The sequence below is a fragment of the Lolium perenne genome, chromosome 2, assembly GCF_019359855.2.
Source record: "Lolium perenne isolate Kyuss_39 chromosome 2, Kyuss_2.0, whole genome shotgun sequence".
NCBI lineage: Eukaryota > Viridiplantae > Streptophyta > Magnoliopsida > Poales > Poaceae > Lolium > Lolium perenne.
The window spans coordinates 321,029,226-321,041,133 of NC_067245.2; the positions used below are offsets into that span (position 1 = coordinate 321,029,226).

Below are 11,908 nucleotides of genomic sequence, written 5' to 3' on the forward strand. Positions count from 1 at the left end.
AGTGAGTATCGCGGAGTTGGAATCTTCACCGGATGAAATAGTCAAAAAGTTTTGATTTCATCAGAAACGATGAAGATGCTTGCATTTGCAAGAAATTAAGTGGGAGCGCTGAGACATATTTATAATACTTTGTGTAGATGACATATCGTTGATTATAAATAATGTAATCATGTACTTGATGTGATTAGAAGATTTCATTGAGAATTAACTTCAATGAAAGGATATGAACTGAAACATATTTAGTGTCAAGATCTATGAAGATAGATTGAAACACATAATAAGTTTAAGTTAAAGTACATAGAATGAATATTGAAGTAGTTCAATATAAAAGTATTAAGAAGTTTTTTTTTCATGTGAAGGTTTAAACAAGACTTGAGTGTATTTGACACTCAATGAGTAAAAACACATGAGTGATTTTAGATCACAAATAATATGTACACAATCAGATGTCCTGTGCTCTAAAGAGTTAGGAGCATATACCAGAATGATTCATGTGATGATCATTGGACAACAGTAAGAATATCCCTGAGTGCTTTAGAAGAACCAAGTATATATATATAGTTTTGTATGGGGTAATGACAAACAAATCGCTGTAAGGTGTTGCATCGATATTAGTTTGCTCTCATATAAAAATAAAAATTTCAATCTCAATTAGGCTAAGTGTTGTTTAAAAGGTAGCACAATAAGCTAGAATAAGTCTATGCTAGATTTAGATGAGTTCTAAATGTTGTGACGGATTCTACAAACAAAGGCAGAGTATGTCATTGTTTTGACAATGACTGAGGATGTTTAAGTCGAGGAGTTCTTTGAGAACTTGGTGTAGTTCCGATAGTGTCAGAACTTTGAAGCTATATTGTGTGTGACAATATTAGTGACATATTTCAGACCACGGAATTAAGGTTCCACCAGAGGACTAAGCATATATGCCGACTCATTTGGAAAATGAGTGATGCGTTGAGACGCAAATGAATTGCAAAATACATACGTTTCTGAGCATGTCAGATCCGTTGACTAAAACCTCTCCCGTGAGCAAAACATGATAAGCACCAGAATGCCAAGGTGTTATATCTTTATAAATGTAAACTAGATTATTGACTCTAGTGCAAGTGGGAGACTGTTGGAGATATGCCCAAGAGGCAATAATAAATTAGTTATTGTTATATCTTGGTGTTCATGATAAATGTTTACATCCCATGCTATAATTGTATTAACCGAAACATTGATACATGTGTGTTATGTAAACAACAAGGAGTCCCTAGTAAGCCTCTTGTATAACTAGCTTGTTGATTAACATATGATCATGGTTTCGTGATCATGAACATTGGATGTTGTTAATAACAATGTTATGTCATTGGGTGAATGATATAATGGACATACACCCAAATAAGCGTAGCATGAGATCAAGTCATTAAGTTCAACTTGCTATAAGCTTTCGATACATAGTTACCTAGTCCTTCGACCATGAGATCATGTAAATCACTTACACCGGAAGGGTACTTTGATTACATCAAACGCCATTGCGTAAATGGGTGGTTATAAAGATGGGATTAAGTGTTCGAAAAGTGTGAGTTGAGGCATATGGATCAACAGTGGGATTTGTCCACCCCGATGACGGATAGATATACTCTGGGCCCTCTCGGTGGAATGTCGTCTGATTAGCTTGCAAGCATGTGAATGGATCACAAGAGATGACATACCATGGTAACGAGTAAAGAGTACTTGTCGGTAACGAGGTTGAACAAGGTATGGAGATATCGATGATCGAACCTCGGACAAGTAAAGTATCGGGTGACAAAGGGAATCGGTATCGTATGTAAATGGTTCAATCGATCACTAAGTTATCGTTGAATATGTGGGAGCCATTATGGATCTCCAGATCCCGCTATTGGTTATTGGTCGGAGATGAGTCTCGACCATGTCTGCATAGTTCACGAACCGTAGGGTGACGCGCTTAAGGTTCGATGTCGCATAAGTAGATTCGGAATATGAGATGGAGACCGAAGTTTGTTCGGAGTCTCAGATGGGATCCGGGACATCACGAGGAGGTCCGGAATGGTCTGGAGAATAAGATTCATATATGGGAAGTCATTTTCAGGGTTACCGGAAAAGTTCAGGATTTTTCGGTATTGTATCGGAGGTTCTAGAAGGTTCCGGAGGGTACCATAGTGGGGCCCACCTATCCCGGACGACCGACATGGATCGGAGGGGTCGCATAGGCCCACATGGGCCATGCACACCAGCCGCCCAAGGCCCATGTGACTGTACCAAGTGGATAAGATCAAATCCCTTGAAAATAGGGACTTAACTTGGGGGGGAAGTTCCCCCCTTATTTTGGCCGACCCAAAGGCTTGGAGGAGGGGCCAAGGCAGCCCCCCCACGCCTATATAAGAGGGAGGGGAGGGCTGGGGCGCAGCACATCATTCCCCCAAGCCCTAGCCGCCCCTCTCTCCCTCCTCCTTCTTCCTGCGCAGGCTTGGCGAAGCCCTGCAGGAATTTCTCCTCCACCTCCACCACCACGCCGTCGTGCTGCTGGGATTCCGAGGGGATCTACCACACCTCCGCTGCCCGCTGGAACGGGGAGAGGATGGGCTTCATCGACACCGTACGCACGACCGAGTACGGAAGTGTCGCGGATTGCGACGGGACGATCGACTACATCAACAACGAGATCTAATCTCGTAGGCTTTGGAATCTTCGAGGGTTAGTCTCACATGATCTTCTCGTTGCTTCGATCTTGGTAGATTAGATCTTGGGTGTTCCATAGATTAGATATTGGATTTATCCGTCTTGCGGTAGGAAATTTTTTGTTTTCTATGCTACGAACCCCATCAATTAATTATTTAGCCATATTATATGAATAATGCATATATTATTTGATAATAATAATAAAACTGAATAAAAACATAAATATTTCATATTCAGATTCCCCACAGTTTTGTAATAATTGAGCATAAATTATTTGTCCAATTGCGGTTTATAGATTTGAAGATATTAATTATCTATCCATATTATATAAATAATGCATGTATTATTTGATAATAATATTAAAAAATGAATAAAAACATAATCATTTCATATTTAAATTCCCCACTTTTTTCTATAACAAAGCATATATTATTTGTCCAATTCCGGTTTACATATTGTTTTTTATTTTAAAAAATACATAAATGTGACACAATGGTATAAGAGTTAATAGGATTGATATGGTAGTATTTTACAACAAAGTACAATCACATTCGCTCGGGAGCACATCAGGAAATAACCGATGAGTTAAGCGTGCTGAGGATGGAGTAGTGTGCGGATGGGTGACCGACAGAGAAGTGATGATCAAGTCTACAATTTAACTACGAATTAAGTGTGATTAGTATTAAAAATGGTCCAAGTGAGGGAGTAACAAGTCAAAAAATTAGGAAAAAGAAAAAAATTAGGAAAAATAAATTAGAAAAATAAAAAACATAATTATTAAAAATAATATTTAATCGCAGTTGGAATTACGGGCCGGGACTAAAGGTTCTCTAGCTAGCCTAAACCCTATACCGCGGCCACGTGAAGGACCATATAATCCACATGTATAATCGCGATTGGAAAACCGGGACTAGAGTACGTTGGGGTCGAAGGGTCTATCTCCACCAGTGTCATCGGTTCCGAAAATTCCTCTAGTACATGTACTATTTATGGAGAAAGAAACAAACCTACAGTCACGTCTCGTCCATGCATGTATGCGAATCACCGCTTCCTTTTCCGACGGTGTGCATGTGCAAGAACCTGTTACTTCTATACAATACGTCAATACGACTTACGAGTTTTTACAGGTATTTGTGTACAAGGAATATAAATATACGGTATGGATTCAACTTGTACGCACACGTCATCTTTACCACAACCGGCCGGAGACAAACGAGTGGCTCTTTTGATGAGCGCGCGTGTACGAGGTGACGTGACGCTAACACGCTCGCACGATTAGCTAGCTTAGCTAGCATTGCTTACGTGACTAGCTGTAGTAGTCCCCTCATCGTGTCTAACCAAATAGGCACTACTCTACTTGTTAATGAATTCTTTTTTGAAATGTGTTAATTAATTGTTAGAAGTGTACTTAGTTGAAGCGAGCAGACAGCACTGGTCCAAATTTAGAGTTCGTACACGCACGCGATCGATGGGCCAGGGCGAATATTGTTTGAAGAATCGAGCTAGCAGCCGGCGGGGCCGTGCTGTGTCGTGTGCTGGTGAGGTGCTTTTATTTGTGCTACTTTTCAAATTCAAATACAATCAAATAAACACAAAACTTTATTTATGCTCACAATCCAAGTTGCCAAAATAATCACTTCAGTACTTAGCAACGTGGAGGAACATGTCGTTTCCAGTGACACGACAAACTGAGCCAATGTTCAAACAAATGCACAATGTGGACAGAAAATCAAATGATCAGTAATTATCCACAATGCTGTTTTGGAAATCGAGTAATCGTCTCAGATCAGATGGTTAAGTGCGTTGAGCGACCACTAACTCCAAGTTATTTACATTAAAGATTTAAGATACATAGTATACACAATAAATTATAAAAATATGATATAACAATGAAAATGTCAGTAGTGTTGCTAAAATCAGAGGTTACACAGTTACACTTAGAGTATCTTTTTGGTCGTTGTGCAGTAGGATCGTAGTTGTGAAAATGGAAATTTAGGCATGATTGGGCAATCAATATCAATCGCATCGCCCCCTCATTCCAAAGTTTTGCCCTGCCTGCCTGCCGCCACTGCTTCTTTTTTGAGCGAGACGAGAACGAGAAGGAGAAGGAGATGCTCCATCTCCGTTTTACCTTTTCTTCCCTTTGGAAAGTCCCAAATCCTCCCTCCCCCTCCCTCCGCCGCCCCGGTAACTGCGCTGCCATTGGCGAGCTTCTGTACCGAGGTGGCGTGACGACCGCTCCGTCCATTTCCATTTCTTTAAGGACCTGTGCTCCCTTCACTCCCCGCACGACCACCCCGGCCTACCACCACTCCACCACCTCTCCCGTCCCGTCCGTCCGCTCCAGCCGGACTCTGCCTCCTGCGCCGCCGCCCACCACCCACCTCCATTGCACCCAAGCCGCGCCCAGCGCCCTCAGGGCCAGCAAGCCATCCCCGCCTTCAAAACTCTCTCTTTCCGCGGGGGGCGCTCCGGCGGCGGAGTCGGGGAGATTCCATGAGAGCCCGGCGAGGACCAGCTCCATGACGACCGGACGCCGCTCGCCCATGGAATGGCAGATCCCGGCCTCGACATCGACAAGGTCAACCTCCATTCCCCTCCGCCGCCCTCTCTTCTCCTCTCTCTACTACCACCCCTCTTATATCCTGCAAAATGCCAATGCGGGAGCGGGGGGAAGGAGCCGCGTGATTATCGTGGATATCGGAATCTATTTTTCGGAGCATTCCCCGCGGAGGTGTAACTGCAGGAGTAGAGGTTTTGAGCCGGTGGCGCTGGAGCTTAATTGCTGGGATTTTCAGGTGGCCGCCCTTGCTTCCTGCGACCGCCACGGTTTTGTTGCATTTGGAGCTGGAGATCCTGGGAAAATCCTACTTGTTCCTGCAGTGCAGGAGTTCATACTAGTAGCAGATTCCGATTTCGAGTTTGGGATTTCGTTCTTGGCTCCATTTTCACCCACCGCGGCTCCCGGCTCCAGTAATTTTGGGATGGATGTGGTATCCTCCTCAAAGTTCAGTCTGGTTTTAAATCTGGAAATAGATGAAGTTGAATGTCAAGGTTTTGTGTAGCGACCTGCTTGGTGCAGGGCTTACATGTATTGCATTGCATCATCCTGAATGAATCAATGATAATCTCTGCTCATAAACGTAGAACTACCAGGAGTATGTCAATGCTGCTCTTCGGAAGCAGGACTATCTCCAGTAGCACCATTTTTTCTACCACCATGTAGGCTGCTGGCGTTCTACACCTCTGCTGGTCACCAAAAGATTCCTGATATCTCCTTTTTTTTTAGAAACTCTCATATCAGTAAATGGGTTCATGGTGCTGGCGAAGCATGCTATAGACTGTAGGTGTTGCCCTCCATGTGACCCCAGGAACACAAAAAACAATGAAGAAAACAAAGCTACGGACAAGTGTTTTCCTTTAGTTGGTTTTGTTCCCAGGGAAATGGACAAAACACACATGGAACTTTCGCATTAGCATTGGTCCTGTCAATCTTTGGAGTGCGAAACTAGCACATCCCTAGGAGATATTCTGAATTCCGATGGGGGAGCTTTCGTTATATGTTTTGACTCATGCTATGCACCATTTACTCTTTGTAAAAAATGCACCATTTACTGGACTTAGTTCATCCTTGTGAATTTGCCAGGCGCTTATTGCTTTGAAGAAAGGCACCCAGCTGCTTAAGTATGGTCGCAAGGGAAAGCCCAAGTTTACTCCCTTCAGACTATCCAATGTAAGTTCGTTTCCACAGATGTTGCGGTATGCTCTAATTCCTTCTAACTGTCTTCGTGCGTGATGGCTTCATAGTTTCTAAAAAATTGATCTTGACGAATGACTTGTGAATTTTATGGTCTGACCTGACTCGTCGTGGTTTTGAAAGGCCTTTTCCTCATTTGCGGTTCGTGGAACTGGTGCAGAACTCTTACAAAGCTTGTTTGCAATAAGGGTTTTGCTTCTTCTGAAAAAGAGAAAATGTCTAAAAAATGGAAACTACTTTTAAAATACGCAACGTGAGAGCAGCAGTATAAACTGTTTCTGCAGATATTAATGCAGTTAAGAGATTCCTTTCATATGGTCTGCAGGATGAATCAACTCTTATCTGGGTCTCAAGCAACCAAGAAAAAAGTTTAAAACTAGCTTCTGTGTCCAGAATTCTCTCAGGACAAAGAACGGTAAAGGACATTCTAAACAGTATGGCCATATTCTATTTGAAGTCTTTGATGTTTCAACATTTATTCTTTTCAGCTGGTTTTCCAACGTTTTCTGCTCCCTGAGAAGGACCATTTATCTTTCTCACTCATATATAAGGATGGCAAGCGATCCCTCGATCTGGTATGATAACGAGAAACAATTTAACACTTCCTTCTCTTCTGTTCTGAATAAATATCATCTAATTAATTCTGATTTTGTTTCAAAGATCTGCAAGGATAAGGTCGAAACACAGGTGTGGTTTACATGCCTTAACGCATTGATATCTCCAGGACAGCACGGATCCCAAATCCAACACGCTGGTGAAATGCGCAGTGCTGCCCTTTCTTTTGATGTAAACATCTGCTTCAACATAGCTTACTTCTATGCAAGTCGTTTTTTTTCATAACTAACACAATCTTGAGCGCTTATCATTACTTGAGTAAATGATTTCATATCGTTTGATCTACTGTTATCGTTTTGGGCAAAGCTATCAGTATCTTTCCGGCACTCTCAGTTCTAGTTTTGTTGATGTGATCAACTATCGGTCCAGTATCAACCTCTTATGCTGCAGTATAATTTTCTTGAATGTTGTTGCACAAATTCCCACACACATTTCTGATGCCAATAGCATGATGCCATAACAGCAAAACCACTATTCTAATAATTCTGCCCAACGGAGCTGATTTGTTTGATGGCCACTTTTTGTTCGATGGTCTTTTTAGAGTTTTTACTGCTACTAGCATAAATTGTGCTTTATGTTAGTCAATTACCTGAAATGCACTCATGTAGTTTAGAAAATTGTTCAACTGCATCATTCAATTTCTACTCGTGTAGAAAATAGGTGAACCACACCTTTACAACATGATAAGCCAGGCTTCTGAACTTTTCTGCTATAATTTGTTTCAGGTTGGCAGAGAAAGTAGCCTAAGCAGTAGCTCCACATTTACCTCGGATTCCTTTGAGAACAAGTTGAGCTCAGCAAATTCCAAGGACCGTTCTTCTGGAGAATATACATATTCAGAAAGGACTGATGTGTCAGATATGCAAGTGAAAGGCTCGTCATTGGATATTCGAGTCAGTGTTTCCAGTGCTCTCAGCACATCCAGCCATGGTTCTGGTGGTGAAGATTCTGAATCATTTGGGGATGTTTATATCTGGGGAGAAGTCATGTGTGATACCGGGTCTGATGGAAACACACACTCCCCTGGTGCAACTACTGATATTCTTGTGCCGAAGCCCTTGGAGTCAAATGTAATGCTTGATGTCAGTTATGTGGCTTGTGGTGTGAAGCATGCTGCACTCGTTACAAGACAGACAGAGGTATTTTCGTGGGGAGTAGAGTGCAGTGGGCGGCTCGGTCATGGGGCTAGTACAAGCATTTTTCAGCCATGTCTACTCGAGTCATTGTCAGCGTACAATGTAGAAATAATTGCTTGTGGCGAATTCCACACCTGTGCTGTTACTGCAACAGGCGATCTTTACACCTGGGGAGACGGTACCCACAACGCTGGGCTCCTTGGTCATGGTAGTACCGTGAGCCACTGGATCCCAAAAAGAGTTTCAGGTCCTCTGGAAGGCCTTCATGTGTCCACTGTCTCCTGTGGTACATGGCATACAGCTTTGATAACCAGTTCTGGGCAGTTGTACACATTTGGTGATGGCACTTTCGGCGCCTTAGGTCATGGGAATCGAGAGACTATCTCGTATCCAAAGGAAGTGGAGTCTTTGAAGGGTCTGAGGACGATTTCTGTTTCATGTGGGGTGTGGCATAGTGCTGCTGTTGTTGAGGTTATCATGACGCAGTCAAATGCTTCATCTGGAAAGTTATTTACCTGGGGAGACGGAGATAAATATCGCCTTGGGCATGGTGACAGGTCCTCAAAACTCAAGCCAACTTGTGTGCCCTCACTGATAGATTACAACTTCCATAAGTCTGCATGTGGCCATACTCTCACGATTGGGTTGACTACTTCAGGGCACATGTTTACTGTAGGGAGCTCAGTGTACGGACAGCTTGGCAATCCAAATAATGATGGAAGGTATCCACGTTTAGTTGAAGAGAAGGTCGGGGGCGGTGGTGTTGTGGAGGTTGCTTGTGGGTCTTACCATGTTGCCGTATTGACAAATACAGGTGAAGTTTATACTTGGGGCAAGGGTGCAAATGGAAGGTTGGGTCACGGTGATATTGCAGATCGTAAGGTGCCTACACTTGTCGAGGCTTTAAGGGATAGGTCTGTGAAGCGCATTGCTTGTGGATCAGGCTTTACGGCCGCAATTTGTCAACATAAATGGGTGTCCGGGATGGAGCAGTCTCAGTGCTCAGCATGCAGACAACCATTTGGGTTCACTCGGAAGAGGCACAACTGTTACCACTGTGGCTTAGTACACTGTCATTCATGCAGTTCAAAAAAGGCGCTAAGAGCAGCATTGTCTCCAAATCCTGGAAAGCCATACCGTGTGTGTGACTCGTGTCATGTGAAGCTAAGTAAAGTTTTGGATTCTGGTGTCGGTTATAGCAGGAACAATATACCTCGCATACCGGGTGATACCAAGGCTGAGAGAATGGAAACAAAAGCAAACAGAGCAGCGTCAATTACTAGTTCAGATATGATCAAGAGTTTAGATGTAAAGGCAGCAAAGCAGACAAAAAAGTTTGACTATTCGCCACAGTTCCCTGCAATTTGGCAGCTAAACGACATCCCTTTCATTGGATCAGGTGATCTGCACAATACAGGTTCGACAGTGACAAACGCATACCCCATTGATGCCAGATTTATACTTCACAATTTTTAAAATTGCCATATCTAACTTCTTTGAGCGCCTTGTCTTCAGAAAGCTTCGAGAGTCTGAGGGATGTGAATGAACTTTTGAAGCAAGAGGTTCAAAAACTAAAAGATGAGGTTTGCTTGGTTCTGTATATTTCTTGAAACAACTATAAACGACAATGGAAATTAGTCCTTATGCTTGTCTCTGAATTAGGTTAATAGCTTGAGACAGCAACGAGAACAACAAGACACGGAGTTGCAGAAGTCGGAGGCAAAAGCCAATGAGGCCGCGACCCTTGCTGCTGAAGAGGTGTCCAAATCTAAGGCTGCAAAAGAGGTCATAAAGTCGCTAACGGCACAGGTGATATTTCGAAATTAACTGTACTAGGTGCATGTTATTGTGCTAGCTTTGTCTCTTTCCTTCTTTGCACATTTTTCGTATTAATGATTTGTCCAAAGCCACAAGAATAAGGTTCAGTAATATCAACAGGTAAAAGAAATGGCAGAGAGGCTTCCTCCAGTAGATTCTGACATGAAGCCACCACGGCTTGGGTATCTACCTGGTGTAGTTTCTTCTGAAACGGGGAGAGAAGGCCAGAAGAGATACGATCCAGGAGGCATTCCTTATCCCCAAACACCGACTTCTGCTGCTTCTGCTCGGTTCAACGGGCTGCCTCCCCAAGCCCATCAAATAATCAACCCCAGTGACAACATGATGGCTCCACATGACAGCATGTTTGAGAACTTCAATAAGAGCAGAGATTTCCCGGCCGCACAGCAGAGGATGAACGGTGGGATGGCGGGGCATCGTCCGAGATCAGAGGATTTTGATCGGCGGGAAACGGAACGGTTCCAGATAAACCTGCAAGGCTGGAACATGAGAGATTCCAGTTCACCTGGTAACCAAGTTGAGGCGGAGTGGATAGAGCAGTTTGAACCCGGGGTGTACCTGACGCTGGTTTCTCTTCATGATGGAACAAAAGAGCTGAAAAGAGTGCGGTTCAGGTGGGCATTGCCATGGATATGGAGCATTCTTTTACTTGGAAGTTGCCACGAGTAACCTAACCTGACCTTTGAGTATATTTGTTCTTTTATTGCAGCCGGAGAAGATTTGGAGAACATCAAGCGGAGTCGTGGTGGAGCGAAAACCATGAAAGAGTTTACGACAAGTACAACGTGAGGAAAACTGACCGGATATCTTCTGTAATGACGTCTTAGTACTTGCACCCATGTTCTGCTAGTTGTTCAAATTGGGAGAACCAAAAGCAACAGCAGCATGCGGAGTTCTCATCACACATCTCATGGTTCAGGAAAAGTGGAACTACAACAATCCAAGCAGCCGACTGAGGCTTTTTTTTTTGCCTTGTTTCGACGCATCGTCTGAATTAGGCAATTAGCTGCTGCTGTCTCGTTGACTATGTTCACTTCTGTATTCTTGCTGTATAGAAGTACCATGATTCATGCGGTTGGTGCGCAACACAGCAACAAATGTGCTGCCATCTTCTGTTCTGACTGACCATGACACTACAATCAAGCATGTATGTATGTATGTTCGTGGGATTAAAAGGATGAGCTAAAGCTCCTCCAACTTGGTGCTGTTAACTGAATGCAAGCCTTGTGTATGTTAGTGTGTGGACATTAGTCGTTGACTCACAGATGGAAAATCGCAGAAAAGATAATCTGCAAAAAGTAAGTATATGTGCTGCTGATGCAATAGTGAGTCTGCTGATAAGGTCCATCGAATTTACTTTTCCTTGGCATGACTAGGGTTGGGTCTCCACTGCACCTCCAATATGTGTTTTATCAGCAGACGCTGACGCGACTCCATCTCAGATACGAAATTAGTGATTGATATCTTCTTATCTTTGCGTAGGCTGGATGACGGTAAAGTCTTTTTAAGTAACTGGATATATAGATGACGATTCCTTGCTTGGATCATGCTATATTTGTCCATTCCTTTTGCCTGGATATCTGCATGGCTGCGTCAGCTAGCCAAACCGTGGGTGCCTTTTGAGATTTGAGTGGTGAAAACCAGAAGCAGCTACTAAAGCAGCTAACACTTTGGTTCTTTCGCCGAAGATACAATACGTCACCGCCCTTATACATGGGTTCTGAATACTGAAAGGGTCTTATTACCCTTATTGCAAACTATAAGGGTAAGCTTCAACATTTAGGAATGGTGATAGATGTCATGCCAGCGGAGAACGAGCTACTACTGAATGAACTGAACAAGAAACAAGGGATACAGAAAAAGAAGATTTAGGACT

At 43.1% G+C, this 11,908-nt stretch overlaps 1 pseudogene; it reads left to right on the forward strand.

Moving 5' to 3' along the window:
- The first annotated feature begins 4,805 nt into the window (after positions 1 to 4,805).
- Positions 4,806 to 11,243, forward strand: LOC127336642 (PH, RCC1 and FYVE domains-containing protein 1-like; annotated as a pseudogene).
- Positions 11,244 to 11,908: the final 665 nt, after the last annotated feature.